The sequence below is a fragment of the Vulpes vulpes genome, chromosome 13, assembly GCF_048418805.1.
Source record: "Vulpes vulpes isolate BD-2025 chromosome 13, VulVul3, whole genome shotgun sequence".
Lineage (NCBI taxonomy): Eukaryota > Metazoa > Chordata > Mammalia > Carnivora > Canidae > Vulpes > Vulpes vulpes.
Window position 1 is genome coordinate 98,242,559 of NC_132792.1, and position 15,573 is coordinate 98,258,131.

The window sequence follows — 15,573 nt, forward strand, 5'->3', positions numbered from 1 at the left end:
TTTTAGTAATCTCTACACCCAATGTAGGGCTCTAATTCACAACCCTGAGATCAAGAGTCTCATGCTCTTCCAACTGAGCTGGCCAGGTGCCCTGATATCATATCTAATAAACATAATTAATACTGAAATACTAATTGTATGAACTTCATCTTGAAAAAAAACATACATAGGAGCATAGACTTCTATTTTTTTATTCAGAGCACAGTACTTACTATGACAGCCATTACAGCCACCAAATCATCTAAAATATGTAATTTGGCTCCAAGTGTGACTTTATTCTATGCAAATGGATACTGTATGATGTACTCTGCCTTATAGGAATTCAAAAACACTCGACCATTGATAAGTTGAATTAATTGGATAAAAGACTCATCTATGTTTTAAAAATTCTGTTTATTTACTTGAGAGAAAAAGAGAGACAGAGATAGAGAGAGCATGGTGGCGGAGGGCAGAGGGAGAGGGAGAAGTAGACTGTCTGCTGAGCAGGGAGCCTGATGCAGGCCAATCCCAGGAGCCCAGGATCATGACCAGAGCTGAAGGTAGACACTTAACTGACTGAGCCACCAGGGGCCCCAAGATTCTTTCATCTTGATCCAGTTATCATAGAGATCTTTAGCACAACAAAGATACAGCAAGGTCACTATCATTTTGATTATATGATATTTTCTTAACAGTTGTTTTAGGAAATTAAAAAAATATATATCCTTTCTGCTTAAGAAAGCTATTTCAACAAGAAATAACAAATATTGGTGAGAATATAGAGAAAAGCACTGTTATGCACTGTTGGTGGGAATGTAAGTTAGTGTAGCCACTCTGGAAAATCTCCACATGGAGGTTCCTCCAAAAATTTAAAAGAGAAATATTGTATGATCCACACTGGGTATTTACCTAAAGAAAACAAAGATACACACGCATCCCTATATTCATTGCGGTATTATTTACAAAAGCCAAGTTATGGAAATAACCTGTCTATTGATAGATGAATGCATAAAGAAGATGTCACACACACACACACACACACACACACACACACACAGAGGAATATTAGGCGTAAAAAAAGAATAAGATCTTGCCATTTATGACAACAAGATGGACCTAGAGTATATTATGCTAAGTGAAAGAAGTCAGATAAAAACAAATACCATATGATTTCACTTACATGTAAAATCTAAAAAACAAAACAAAAAACTAAAAAACCCAAACAGGCTCAGAGAACTAACTAATGATTGCCAGAGAGGGAGGGGGTTAAGGGGATGGGTGAAATAGGTGAGGGGGATTAAGAGGTACAAAATACAGCTATGAAATAAGTAAGTCATAGGGATGAAAAGTACAGCACTGGGAATATAATCAATAATATTGTGACAGCCTTGTGTGGTGAAAGATGGAAACTACCTATCTCATGGTGAGCATAGCATAACATATAAAATTGTCAGATCAGTATGTTGTACACCTGAAACTAATATAACATTGTATGTCACCTATACTTCAGTTTAAGAAAAGTGGTTTAAGAAAAGACTCCTCAATCTATCAAAATGCAAGATCAACTCCTTAGGACTCTGGGGGAAGAGTCAGATAGCTCAGTAATGGTGTCTACTTTCTTGCTGTATAGGACAGTGCCCAGTTATTCCTCCAAATGAATGCTGGGCTTACCTCAATTTTGAGTTTGGTTTGTTGTTTTAAATCCTCAAATTAACATCAGTCTTAAAGGTCAAGGGGCAAGCCCTACAGTAGGTGCCTGTCTCTATTTGCCAGATGCCACTTGGGGTTGGTACCAACCCAGAATGTTTCATGTAACTTGATGTAATTCCTGGCCAGGGAGACTAAGATTCTCAGGAAATATTGTGATTGGAGTGAGCCTCAGATGCACCGTGAGTGGCTTGGCCATCTCTCGAGAACAGAAATTTCTTAGAGTGGATCTATGTATGTTGCCCAGTCCAGTAGCACTAGCTTTGAAATGTGCTTAACACAGACTGAGATGTGCTCTGGGTGTAAAACACATACTGAATTTTGAGGACTTAAGCCACACAAAAGAAGTGAAACATCTTATTCATAATATTGAGTGCATGATGAAAAATAGTATTTCAGGTATACTGGGCTAAACAAAATGTATTAATAACATTAGTTTCATGTTTCTTTTCTTTAAAATTTTTTTTTCATGTTTCTGCTAGAAAATAAACAACTGCATCCATGGGCTTGTGTTCTATTCTACTGCATAGAGCTGTGTTAGAGGGTTAACACTCACTGGCTCACTCTTCTAGTCAGTCATTCAACAATTATTCATGAGGAGATGACCATATGCCGGGCATGGTGCGGGGGCCTAGGAGATACCCGTGAGAAATAGGGCGTGGTCTCTGGCTTCAAGGAGCTTAGTGTTAGGACAGAGAAGAGAAGAAAGCAGAGTATTTGACAGTGCTGTGAGTGGGGTGTGCTGAAGAAGCCTGAGGGAGGGAAGCTTCCCAGGGTAGACAGAGTATGAATCGAATGCTGAAGAACTGGCAGGAGTTAAGCAAATTGGGCAAAAGAGGAGTACGGGTGAAGGAGTTGCAGGAATGGGCAGCTGCAGGTATGAGTGTGGAGCCAGAGAGAAGGTGGTCTCCTTTAAGGAGCAGCAGTGGCCCTGCTGGAGGCTTGGGGATGGAGGAAAGTGGTTGTAGAAGATTTGGGCAGGTTCAGGTGACCAGGACCTCTCCTTCCAGGTGTTTCTTGCTTCTAATTTTGGGTGACTCCTTACCCTGGTTGGATTCACACCAGGTTAGGGAACAGAGTAGCAAGGTGAATTTAGCTGGAGCCTGAGCAGCTGGGACTTAGCATCAGCTGGAAGATTCCCTCCGTGTTCGTGTTGGTTACCAGCCTGCTTCTGGGGATCAGTCCTTTTTTAGCAAATACACTTTCAGTTAGGGTAAGACCACTGTTCACACTGACAACTTTTTAAAGGGCAAGTTTACTGTCCAAACAGGATTCTTTACCTGTACAAAGAATGAAATGTTTGACCAGGGTGCTGTGATACACACTCGGGCCAGAAGCTGTGCTCCACTATTTATTGAGTGACCTTTGATTAGTCAGCCAACATACTAGGGCCACTGTTCATTGCCTAACCAGGGGTTTCAACTCGATAATCTCTATTTTGTTTTCAGTTTTAATTTTCAGTTTTATTTTATTTTTTTTATTTTAAAGATTTTTTTATTATTTTATTCAGAGAGAGAGAGAGAGAGAGAGAGAGAGAGAGAGGCAGAGTTACAGGCAAAGGGAGAAGCAGGCTCCATGCAGGGAGCCCAACGTGGGACTTGATCCTGGGGCTCCAGGATCACACCCCGGGCTGCAGGCGGCACTAAACCACTGCGCCACCAGGGCTGCCCTTAATTTTCAGTTTTTTTTTTTAATTTTCAGTTTTAACTGGCAAATGATATGCACACCAACAAAGAATTATCTAATGAGGAAAAATCCAGGTATAATGACAAGAAGACAAAAATGGGATTTCATTTCAGTTTAATGATTCAAGTCAGAGAACTAATTACATATTTTACAACTATTATTCCAAATGTCACATTTTATTGAATGATGCTATGTGATGCATCTGATTATTTTATTTATTTGTTTGTTTGTTTATTGGGAAAATTGGCAAAATGAAAGCAATAAGAACTTGTTGGACACATTATCCTGATAATAATTTTGGGGCACCTGGGTGGCTCAGTCAGTTAAGCATCTGCCTTCAGCTCTGGTCATGATCCAGGGCTCCTGGGATCGAGCCCCTCATCAGGTTCCCTGCCTGTTAAGCAGGGAGCCTCTTCTCCCTCTCCCTCTGGCTGCCACTCCCCCTGCTTGTACTCTATTTCTGTCAAATAAATAAAATCTTTTTTAAAAAAGTAAGTCTACCAAATTTGTTCAACTGTAGTTAAAACTTTAAAAAATGTTATAATCCAATAAAAATATTATAAAAATAATAAATATGCTGAGAAAACTAAGCAAAGTTTTGACCCAAAAGATTTTACAGAAGTTGTGGAGGTTTTTGCAGCCCAACTCAATTGGTCAGCAGCCATCATGGAGTTCTAGTTGTGTGGAACATTCTAGATTCCACTGTGGAATATAGTCCACTGTGCTGGGAAATATGAAAACAACACAGTGTATAAGAGTAGTTCTGAACCTTTTCGGTATCAGGATGCCTTTATACTCTCAAAAGTTACTGAAGACGCCCAAAAGCCTCATCTATGTGAGTTATATCTTCAATGTTTATCATCTAAGAAATTAAAATGGAGAAAACATTTAAACATTGATTGTAAACTCATTTAAAGAAACAATTAAATGATGACATGTTATATCGGACACAATGTATTTTTATAATAGCTATACTTTTCAAAATAAAAATGTAGTGAGAAATGTGGTATTATTTTACATTTTTGCAAATCTCTTTCATGTCTGGCTTCATAGAAGACAGCTGGATTTTCAGCTCTGCTTCTGCATATTCAGTCTGTTGCTCTCTCTCATATCATGTGGCCTCTGGAAACCCCACTCTCAGCAGTGTGAGAGAATAAGAGTAAGAGGAAAACGATGCCTAGTATTGTCAATATAGCATGACTCACAGGCCCCCTGGATGTTTTTATGAGGAACCACTGGAGCCTCTTGACCACACTTTGAGAACTTCTGGCATAGAGATGAGCTCAAAAGAATTTGTACCCTGTGGACAACCTTTGAATATCGATGAAGCTTATCACTAAGTATGGAATTAGTAATGAAGAGCGGCTGAGACCTTGGTCCCTGGGGACAACTGTAGATGACCTGTGTATAGCACTGAGAAACAAAATGGCCCAGGTGGCACTTGACATCAGAAACAAGGTAACAGATGTTTATAAAACCCATCAACAAAGAGCTGAAAAGAGGGGTCTGCAAGCCATTCCATTTTCTTAACTGAAGTGTAGAATTACAGTTCAGTTAAGTTAAGTTAGCTTAACTCTAAGGTTCCTGACAGACCACTGGACAGATCATTGAGCCCATTGTTTTTTGGACTTTCTACAAGGAGTGGAACTTCTTTTTTCAAAAGAATCTAATAGGAAGGTCTAATATACAAAATATAGAACAGTCTGGCTGAAATAGGGGAAGGCATTCATGTGGCCTGGCTTCCTTATTCCTCCTCCTGTCCCCACTCAAGACCCAGTCAACCCTGGGACATGGCCTCCCATGCCTAGACTTCCAGGAAAAGTGAGAGGGAAACCATTGATGTAACAGTCAATGATCAGCAGAACAGTATCTGGTCTGAGGTTCTCTTCCTGGGCCGATGTGCAGGTGAGATAAGGACAGGCAGGCTGGGAAGGGAGGCATACCTACAGGAGGCTACAGCACAATTCAGAGACTAGACCTGTGGCTGTGGGATTAACCACATCTGGGGGAGGATGGGATGACAACAGAGAGATGGGACTCAGGGGTGGGACTTAGCCTTTGAATCTCTGACCCTGGGCTGGCCAGTTACTATTAAGGGCCTACCTATTGACCATTCTCTCTCTTGCTAACAGAACCCCAATTTTATTGAGGTATCTGGCAGCCATGCATATGAAGAGAGGTTGAGCTCCTCCTTGGCCCTAGAACATAGATCTTGACTGGTTTAAGCACAACAGAATGATTACATCTCCTAGTTAGGTTAGAAATGGGGCACACAAGGCCGTTCCACCCAGTAAGAGATGAGAAGTTTACTGGAAAATTGTTTATGTGCTGCTGCTGCTGCTGCTAAGGATTTGCAAGGGAAGAAAACAACCCTTTTTCCCACTTCATGGCATCATATGACATGTGATGCCTGGATCTGTGGCAGCCATCTTGTGAGCATGAGGGACACCAATTTAAGAAGGCAGAACTGAAAGGAAGCCAAGCTTTTGTTGTTGAGCTGCTGAATTAGCAAGCCCTGGAACAACCCAACACTGTACTTCTTAAGTGACAAATTTTTCTTATTTATTAGAAATATATTAGACTATTTTTCAGTCTCATTATTTCAGCCCAAGCATCCTAAATGACATTGTTCCTTATATTGCTCTGTTTAGAAAAGTAGCTGATCCAGCAATACCTTCAGATGTACTAGTTGTTTTGTTTTAGCAAGGCTTCGCTTACAAACTATAAACTCTATCAGTCCTCCTTTTCTGCTTGCCTGGCCCCATTGTACCTGCTGAAGAATGGATAGCTATTTGCAGAGCAGTGTTAAAAGGTTACGTGATGCAGCTGCAGATATTCATTTATTCAGGTTATGGTTTACAGTCCATAATGGGTAGAAACTGCCTACATGCATTTTCAATATTTCTAATTCCAGAAATCCAGATCTGCTACATACAAGTATAACATTTTATCAACGGTTTGGTAAATTCTGGCTAAGTACCATACTGTCCCTCTTACAGGAACTAATTTTAAAATAAAACTATTATAAATAATGATTTTTAAAAATTCCCGTGCCCAACATTTCTGATGGTGAACTCCAAATCAGTACTGTTTATTTGACAGACCAGGAGAACTAATTATTGATTAACCACACTGAAGGTAAAATAAAGATTAATGGTTCAGATTAGATAATGTATATGAAAATACTTGAAAAAACGAAATAATATTCAACACCCTTTATCCATCTTTATTTTTAAACATTTTATTTATTTATTCATGATAGACAGAGAGAGAGAGAGAGAGAGGCAGAGACTCAGGCAGAGGGAGAAGCAGGCTCCATGCAGGGAGCTCAATGTGGGACTCCATCCCGGGTCTCAAAGGATCATGCCCTGGACCGAAGGCAGGCGCTAAACCGTTGAGCCACCCAGGGATGCCCCCCTTTATCCATCTTTTAAGAGTTATTTTATCCTCTTCCAGAAAAGGTAACAGATGATGAAAGATAAAGCATACTGCCCAAAGTCTCCCAGCTGGTAAATAATAGGTCCTGGACTAGGATAGAGCCCCAGGTCTACCTGCCTGTAGAACCCAGAAGCACCCCAAACTCCATTCAAGATACTGGAATTACCCCTTTGCTTCCTCACAGCCACTTGCCTGCAAAAATCGTAATAAATAGCAAACTGATCAGAAGACGCACAGGAGACAGTAGCAAAAGAGTTCCATAATCTCCATACCTAGTAATCAGCCAGCTGTACAAAATCTCTAGTAGCTCTTAAATCCCATGGAAAGCAATGAAATAAAAATCCCGAGATAATGAATTATTTTAATATTGGAGCCCCAAATCACCCACTTAACCAGTAACCATAACTATTGGTTACTTTGTTACTCTAACAAAGGATTACGCTCTCAGTTTCCATCTATTTTTAAAAAATTTTTTAATTCTAATGCTTTATTCTACTTCCTCCTTCATCATCTCCCCAGTATTACAACGACGTCGCTGTGGCATTGGCATCACTGGGGAGACACGAAGATCCCCCCTGCCAGTTTCCATCTATTAAAAGTAGAATTGTCTCCATTCTTAAAACCATCTTTCAAAAAATCCCTTGTAATATAAAAACTTAGAAATTGTTTTTTTTTTCCTTTGCTAGAAAAATAGTTTAAATAATCCTTCAGAACTGTTTCATTGTTCTGTGGTGAAGTATATAGGAAGATGCTCCTGTGAAACTACATCATATCCTTTGCAGAGAAAAATACAGCAAATTGTTTTTAGTAACTTGAGCAAACTTGCACTGACACTAAGCTGGAGACTACATGCTACCCCACATTCCCCCAATTTGGTCCCCACAGGCCAAGACAGACGAACACTTTTCTTTCATACCATCATGTTCTTAAAGAACAGCGATTATTACTCTCCCTCTTTTTTGCCTTCTCATGAGCTTTTTGAAGAACCACTTCTCGATACATTGCTGGTCTGTGATTGCCTCAGACACCACTCAGTCCCCAGTAGCAGCTACAGATGGGCATGCTTAGACATATTTCAAGATTTCGGATGGATTCCTCTCTTTAGATATTTAAACAAGAACTTTAAACCCCCTCCTGCGAGAAGCCACCCCCCTACCACCAAAAAAAGAGAAACAGGAAAAGGATAAAAACAGATCTCTGCAGTTACGTTGGGATTTTGCATGTGCAATATTTCCGTGGCTAGCATATCACTGAGCTATAATGGTTTTGTCCCCAACTTCCACTCAGTTTCTATCTAACCTTCTTTCTTTGCTTCTCTTCAGACAAGCCTCCTGGATGAACTCAGTGTCTATGCTGATGGTCCATTCAACATGAGCGCCACAGTCTCCTGACCTTTTCTATCTTTGGATAGATCTTGTCCTCTGTGCCATTTCAGCGTGCCACCCTCCATGGCCACACCCTTGAATGGAAACTGGTCCAGCATGGCAGGCTTGAGCATAATCCTTCCCTTTTCTCTGCAACTTCCCATTTTCCAGTTTTCCCACATCCTTGGTGGCAGCTGATGTAATAGGCAAATAAAACACAGGTTTTGGAATCTGAGAGATCTGGGTTTAAATAGGATCTCTGCCCCTTAGCTAGTCGAATGACAGTAAATGACTGTATTTCTGAGCCCCATATCCCTTACCTGTGAAAAAGGGGTAACATCATCTCTGTTTCGGGACTGTAATACTGTAATATGGGTTACAGCCCTGGGACTGAATGCAGAGAACACCCCACTTAGCTGATTCTCAGTAAACCTAGTTTTCCCCCTTCTGTTCATCTTCCTGGTTCTCACTCCCACTCACTTCATTCTGAGGTCTCACAGCAAATTCTGGTCTTTCGAACCTCCTGGTGTCTCATGCTCTCTGGGCTTCAAGATCACTCACTGTTGAATCCTCTGCAGCAGATGTCCCAGAGCCTGATGCTCAGGCTGCTGAGGGTGTTCAGCTTGGTCAGGAAGCTCTGGGCATTTTTGTTTTTGAAGCTGCTCATATATTTATTAAAGGTGAAGGAGGAAGGAAGAGAGAAAGAGGTAGGGGGAGAAAGAGGATAAGGAAAAGGAGGAGACAAAATGTCAAAAACCTGTGGATTATTTAAATATTTATTTTTGGGGGAAATACACCATGGCCCTGAAAATCCATTAGCAGAAGTGGCCATTTCTCAGCTTGGTATATTTGGAGCAGAAACAGGGCCCTGGAAGCTCTTCTTCTGTGCTTTAGACATCTCTGCTCCCTGTACTCTTCTACACCAGAGTTTCAAAGGGGTTGCTTCCTTCGCCTCTGGTCGGCCAGGCCAAGGTCAAGTGCTGCCAGTGATGGGGTGGGTGAAATTGCCTTCCAACTTCAGGAAGTTCATCTACCTGCTGCTCTATCCTGCACTCCACAATAGAAGCTATTTAGTAGTAAAGGGAAAATTTTAGCATCCATAAGCTGACCCTTATTTCTTAACTAATGTTTAGAAGTCAGGTTGGAGAACAATTCTTAGTGAGTTTCCTTAAAGGGGAGCCTGGATGGCTTAGTCAGTTAAGCAACCGACTCTTGATTTCAACTTAGGTCATGATCCTAAATTGATCCTAGGTCCTGGGATTAAGCCCCCATCCAGCCCTGTGTTGGGCTCCGTGCTCAGCATGGTGTCTTCTTGTCCCTCTCCCTATGCTCCTCCCCCTGGTCTCTATCTCAAAGAAATAAATAAAATCTTTTTTAAAAATTCTTAAAGTTTATATTTAACAAACTAGGTTTTTAATGTTAAAACCATAGTGCATTTTGACAGTGCTGTTTGTATGATTGAGAAATTGAAACAAAAAGCACAATGTGATGTGGATGGATGGTGGCACAAGTGCTATGGGGAGAGTATTTCAATCCCACCAGTGAGTCCTTCTGATCCTGGGATGGTTCATTGTCTGTCAATTGAACAGCTCATGCTTTGAATTCAGATCTAAATTTGGATTTCACTTTGCCCATAAGAGTTGAGTGACTTTGAAAGAAATGTTTTACCTTCTTAAACATCAGGTTTTTCTTCTGAAAAATGGAGATAATAATTAATATCTAACTCACAAGGTTGTTGTGAGGATCAAATTAAATCAAAGTGCCCAGCACACAGTAATTGTTTAATGAATGACAGGTAGCCATTACTATTATTTTTACTATTCTCATTTCTGCCATAATGGTTATTTTTTTGAAAGAGTTTGTTTGTTTATTTATTTACTTATTTATTTATAGAGCATGAGCAGGAAGAGGGGCAGAGGCAGAGAATCTTAAGCAGACTCTCCACTGAGTGTCGAGCCTGACACAGGATCTCATGGCCCTGAAATCATGACCTGAGCCAAAATCCATAGTCTGACACACTTAACCAACTGAGCCACCCAGGCACCACCATGATGGTTATTTTAAATATTCTTCTTGCTTCTAGCCTCAAACTCCATCTCTCACTCTCAGGAGGCAACTCAGAAACTAGTTCACAAAGAAAAGAGATGTCGGTGAGATTGCTTTTGAAATGCCTCTTAAAAATCGCAAGTGGCTCTTTGTTTTCCTCTTTTTCATCCACTTCCCTTCTTGAAAAATTTGGTTGTAAAGCCTTTAGGGCAGAGTACAGTGGGCATCTGGGCTTACCTGGGGACAGCTATGATGGCCAGGAGCACAGTATTGGAGCCCCAGGGGTAAGGAGGATATATGCCTGGGAGGGCTACCTTTTGGAGGAAGTAGAGCCCCAGCTGAGTGAGGCAGGCAGATTGTGCAGGCTGTTGGAGCCCAAGCAAGGTTGAGGAGGGCACTCCCAGAATGGGGAAGCCAGAGATGGAAGTCAGAGCCCATGGTGAGGGCAGGAGGGCAGCCCTGCAAAGCAGGGACCAGTATAGGTTACCAGAGTCCAAGGCAGGTGAATAAAATATCCAAGTGGAAAGGGTGGACGGCCTTGTAGTGCTATTAATGTAAAGGAGGGCATCCATGCAGGGGTGGGCTGCAGTGGTACTAGGATATTGATTGCTTATAGTGTATTGATCAAGTAAGTAAATATATTAAGGACAATGGGAGCTGATTCTCACTGTCAGAAAAGGGAGTTAATGGGATCTAAGAAGGGAGAGAACTCTCCTCTAATGAGGGATTAGAATTGGAGGTATTCATATGACTTCAAATTTTTCAATATAGGTAGATACTGAAATAAATACAGATGCAAACATATGTGTATGATATATAAGTTCCCTATCTCTTTAATAGACAGCGTCCGGGAGTGACACCATCCTGGTAGGAATGAGCACACCTAGCACTGAAATTTTGGCTTCTAAATACCCCTCAAGTGCAAGAAGCCAGGACTCACTGGAGAAATGGCTGATTCTGAGACACCAAACCCATTAATAGCCACTCCCAATTTTCTGCTTCCCCCCTAGCTTCTGGCACCCAATCCACTGTGTCTGTGATTTGCCTATTCTGAACATTTATATAAATAAAATCACCCAATATATGGCCTTTTGTGTCTGGCTGCTTTCATGTAACATAATGTTTACAAAGTTCATCCATAGTATAGCATGTATCAGAATCGCATTTGCTCTCATGGTGTAATAATATTCCATTGTATGGATATACTACATTTTGTTATCCATTCATTGGCTGATGGGCAATTTGCCCTGTTTCCATTGTTTAGCCACTATGAATAATGTTGGTATGAACATTTGTGTAAAAGTTTTTGTGTGAATATTTGTTTTCAGTTTTGGGGGGTAAAAACCTAGGAATGGAATTGCATGGTCATATGTTAATTCTACATTTAACTTTTTAAGGAACTGTCAAACTGTTTCCAAAGCAGCTGCAATATTTAACATTCCTACTAAGAGTGTCTTGAGCCTTCCAGTTTCTTCACATTCTCATCAACATTTGCTGTTGTCTGTGAGTATTTTTTGGGTATGAAGTGGTATCTCATTGTATTTCTCATTTGCATTTTCCTAACGACCAACGGTGTTGCACATCTTTCCACATGCTTACTGGCCATTTATATATCTTCTTTGAAGAAATGTCTATTAAAATTCTTTGCCCATTTTTTTACCAAATTTGTTTTTTTTATTGTTGAGTTGTAAGAGATCTTTATATATTCTGAATACAAATCTTTTAACACTTATGATTTATAAATATTTTTTCCTATTTTGTGTGTTGTCTTTTAACTTTCTGGATGATATTTTTTGAAGCAAAAAAGTTTTCACTTTGATCAAGCCCAATTTATCTATCTTTTCTTTTGTTTCTTGTGTTTTGGTGTCATATCAAGAAACCACTGCCAAATTCAAGAAAATAAAGATTTACTTTTATGTTCTCATCTAAGTTTAACTATTTTGGTTTTTACATTTTGATGTCAGAGTTAACTTGTATATATGGTAACATTGTGTATGATAGATGCATAATTTTGTATATAGTATGAGGTAGGATACCTCTTATTTAACTTTCTTGTCACATTCTTTTGCATATGGATATCCAGTTGTACCATTATCATTTGTGGAAAAGACTATTCTTTACCTGTTGGATTGCCTTGACAAACTTAAATTCAGTTGACCATATATGTAAAGGCTAATTTATGAACTCTCAATTCTATTCTATCGATCTTTATCTGATCTTTATGCCAATAACACACTGTCTTGATTACTGGAGCCTTGTATTAAGTTTTGAAATGGAAAAGTGTGGGACACCTGGGTGGCTCAGTGGTTGAGTGTCTGTCTTTGTCTCAGGTCGTGGTCCTGGGGTCCCGGGATTGTGTCCCGCATCAGGCTCCCTGCATAGAGCCTGCTTCTCCCTCTGCCTATATCTCTGCCTCTTTCTCTCTGTGTCTCTCATAAATAAATAAAATCTTTTAAAAAAATGAAATAGAAAAGTGTGTTTTCCATTTCCCCCCCCCACCCCCAAGATTGTTTGGCTTTTCTGGGTTCTTTGCAGTTTCACATGAATTTCAGGATGAATTTGTGAATTTCTGCAACACATGCAGCTGTGATTTTGATAGAGATTGCACTGAATCTGCAGATCAGCTGGGAGAAAATCTCAATCTTAAGAAAATTATGTTTTCCAATATATAAACATGGGGTATTTTTCCATTGGAAAAAAAAATTCCTATTTTCTTGTGCAGAATTGTTTTAGCATGCAAGTCTTACCCTTCCTTTGTTGAATAATTCCTAAATATTTTATCCTTTTTTTTTCTTTAAGTGAACTCTACCCTCAACATGGGGGTGGGGGGGCTCAAACTCATGACCCCAAGATCAAGAGTTGCATGCTCTACTGATTGAGCCAGCCAGGTGTCCCATAAATATTTTATTCTTTTTGAAGCTTTTGTAAATGGAATTTTTTCTTAATTTCATTTTCAGATTATTTATTGTTGGTGCATGCAATTGATTTTTGTAGAACTTACTCATTTTTATAGTTTTTTGGTGGGTTCCTTAGTATTTTCTATGCAAAAAGTTATGTCATCTGAGAATAGAGTTTTCCTTCTTCCTTTTCAGTCTGGATGCTTTTATTTTCTTGTCTAATTGCCCTTGCTAGAACCTCCAGTATAATATTAAACCAAATTGATGAGGACACACATTCTTGCTCTGTTAGTGATTTTAGTGAGAAAGCATCCAGTGTTTCACCAATAAGTACAGTGTTGACTGTGGGTATTTCACAGACGCCTTTTTATCAGGTTGAAGAAGTTTTTTTTAGTGTTTTCATCATGAAACATCGTTGAATTTTGTCAAATGATTTTTCTGTGCTAATTGAGGTGAACCCATAATTTTTGTCTTTTATTCTGTTAAAATGGTGTATTATACCACCAATTTTCTTATGTTAAATCAAGCTTATTTCATGGGAATAAATCCCACTTAATCACGGTCCTATGTGTTACTGAATTTAGTTTGCTAGCATTTTGTTGAGAATTTTTGCATTTATATTTACTAGAAATATTGGTGTAGTGTTCTTGTGATGTCTTTATCTTGTTTTGGTATCAGAATAATACTGTCCTCATAAAATGAGCTAGAAAGATTCTCTCCTCTTTTATTTTTGGGAAGTGTTTGTGAAGTATTAGTATTTATTTATGCTTAGGTAAAACAAGCAAATGGTACAAAATACATTTGAAAGACACCAAATGTTTTAGTATAAGGCTTTTAGTATTCTCCCCTAGGCTCTCCTCCTACAGTTCTTTCCCCAGAGGTAAAAATCTTCGTGTGTGTGTGTGTGTGTGTGTGTGTGTGTGTGTTTCTCAAGGCATTATAAATGTATCAGCTCTTGAACTTCCCTTGGAGACTTGCTCTTCCTCCTGGCCTAATAACTTCATGATCCAAACAAATCTTAATCCTTTCCACATTTGTATCAGTCTAGATTAGGTTCAGTTATATGTAACAGAGACCCTAAATAACAGAGGCCTAAATGTGATAGTGGCTTATTTCTCTTTCATTGAAGATATCAGGACATTGACAGGCCACCAGAGCTGCTATGGTGGCTTCAGTCTATGAATTCTTTAGGATCCCATGTTCCTTTTAGCTCATACCTCTGCCATCCCCAAGGTGTAGTGTTTATCCTCCCAGCCCCAACATGGATGTCTGCATTCCAGGCAATTGCATAGAGAAAGGAAAGAGGTAGGCAAAGGGCATGCCTCAACTATCTTTCAGTGAAGATCCAGGAGACTGCTACAGGATGCACCTGTTTACATCTCACGGCCAGGAAGTACTCATGTGGTCTCCTTTAGCTGCAAGGGAAGCTGGGAGTGTAGTCTTTATTCTGAATCAAGATATGCTTGCAAAAATTAGGGGGATTACTATCATGGAAAAGGAGAAGAGATAAAAAGTAGTTACTTCCACACACTCAATCTATCAATTGTCCCAATATTTTTACAAATTTGCCACCCCTTTTTCTTCTTGATTCCTCTTTCCCTTGTACAAATTCTAATCAGTTCTCCACTAAATTGCCATAGTAGCATCTTAACTAGTTTTCTACCTCCTTCCTCTCCTCCAGGATATTGTGCATTATATTTTTTCTAAAATACAGATGTAAATGCATCCATTGCATAATAACTTTCCAACTGACTTAAAAAAAAAAAAACTTCAAATTTCTAAATGTGGGTTACTTCCAAATGAAATCCTTTCATGACCCAGCTCCAGTTTACAGCTTTATCTTCTGTTCATCTCATTCTCTACTTGCAACTTGCACTTTATGAGCAAGCCAGACCTAAATCCTAGATTTTTCCTGAATATGCTACATTCTTCTACATCTTTGTATAGCCGTCTTAGACTAATGACAACAATGTTTTACTCCTCTTTGTATAAAATGTGACTTTGTAGCTTCTCATCAAGAGATGGAGTCATTTCTTCACTCCTTTTCTCTGGACTGGCCTCATGACATGTGCCGGCTGGTGGGATATATCTGAAATCCATGTGTGCCATGCTAAGCCTCGGCCTATAGAGCTGCTTTGTGTATTCCAGCTGCCTCTTGGATCTCTGTCTCTGTGATTAGAACAAGTCTGGGCTAGCTTGGTGTATAATGAGAGACCAAGCTGAGTAGTGCTGAGTCATCCCAGCAAAGGCCAACTCTGCCATCCAACCCTCAGCTGATGTGTCAGGTCACCTCAGAACTGTGAGCCAGCCCAGCCAAGATCAGCCAAGCCACACTCATATCAGCAGAATGGCTCCACTGATTTGTAGACTCATGAAAACATAATAAATGGTTTTGTTTTTAATCACTATGTTTTGGGAAGCCTTGTTTGCAGTGTTCATCGTGGCAATAGCTCAAA

The 15,573-nt window shown here is 39.7% G+C and overlaps 1 protein-coding gene across 1 annotated transcript in view; it reads right to left on the reverse strand.

Annotated features, from left to right (window-relative positions):
* KCTD1 (potassium channel tetramerization domain containing 1) overlaps positions 1–15,573 on the reverse strand; it is a 183,375-nt gene that overhangs the window by 121,947 nt on the left and 45,855 nt on the right. The window lies entirely within an intron of this gene.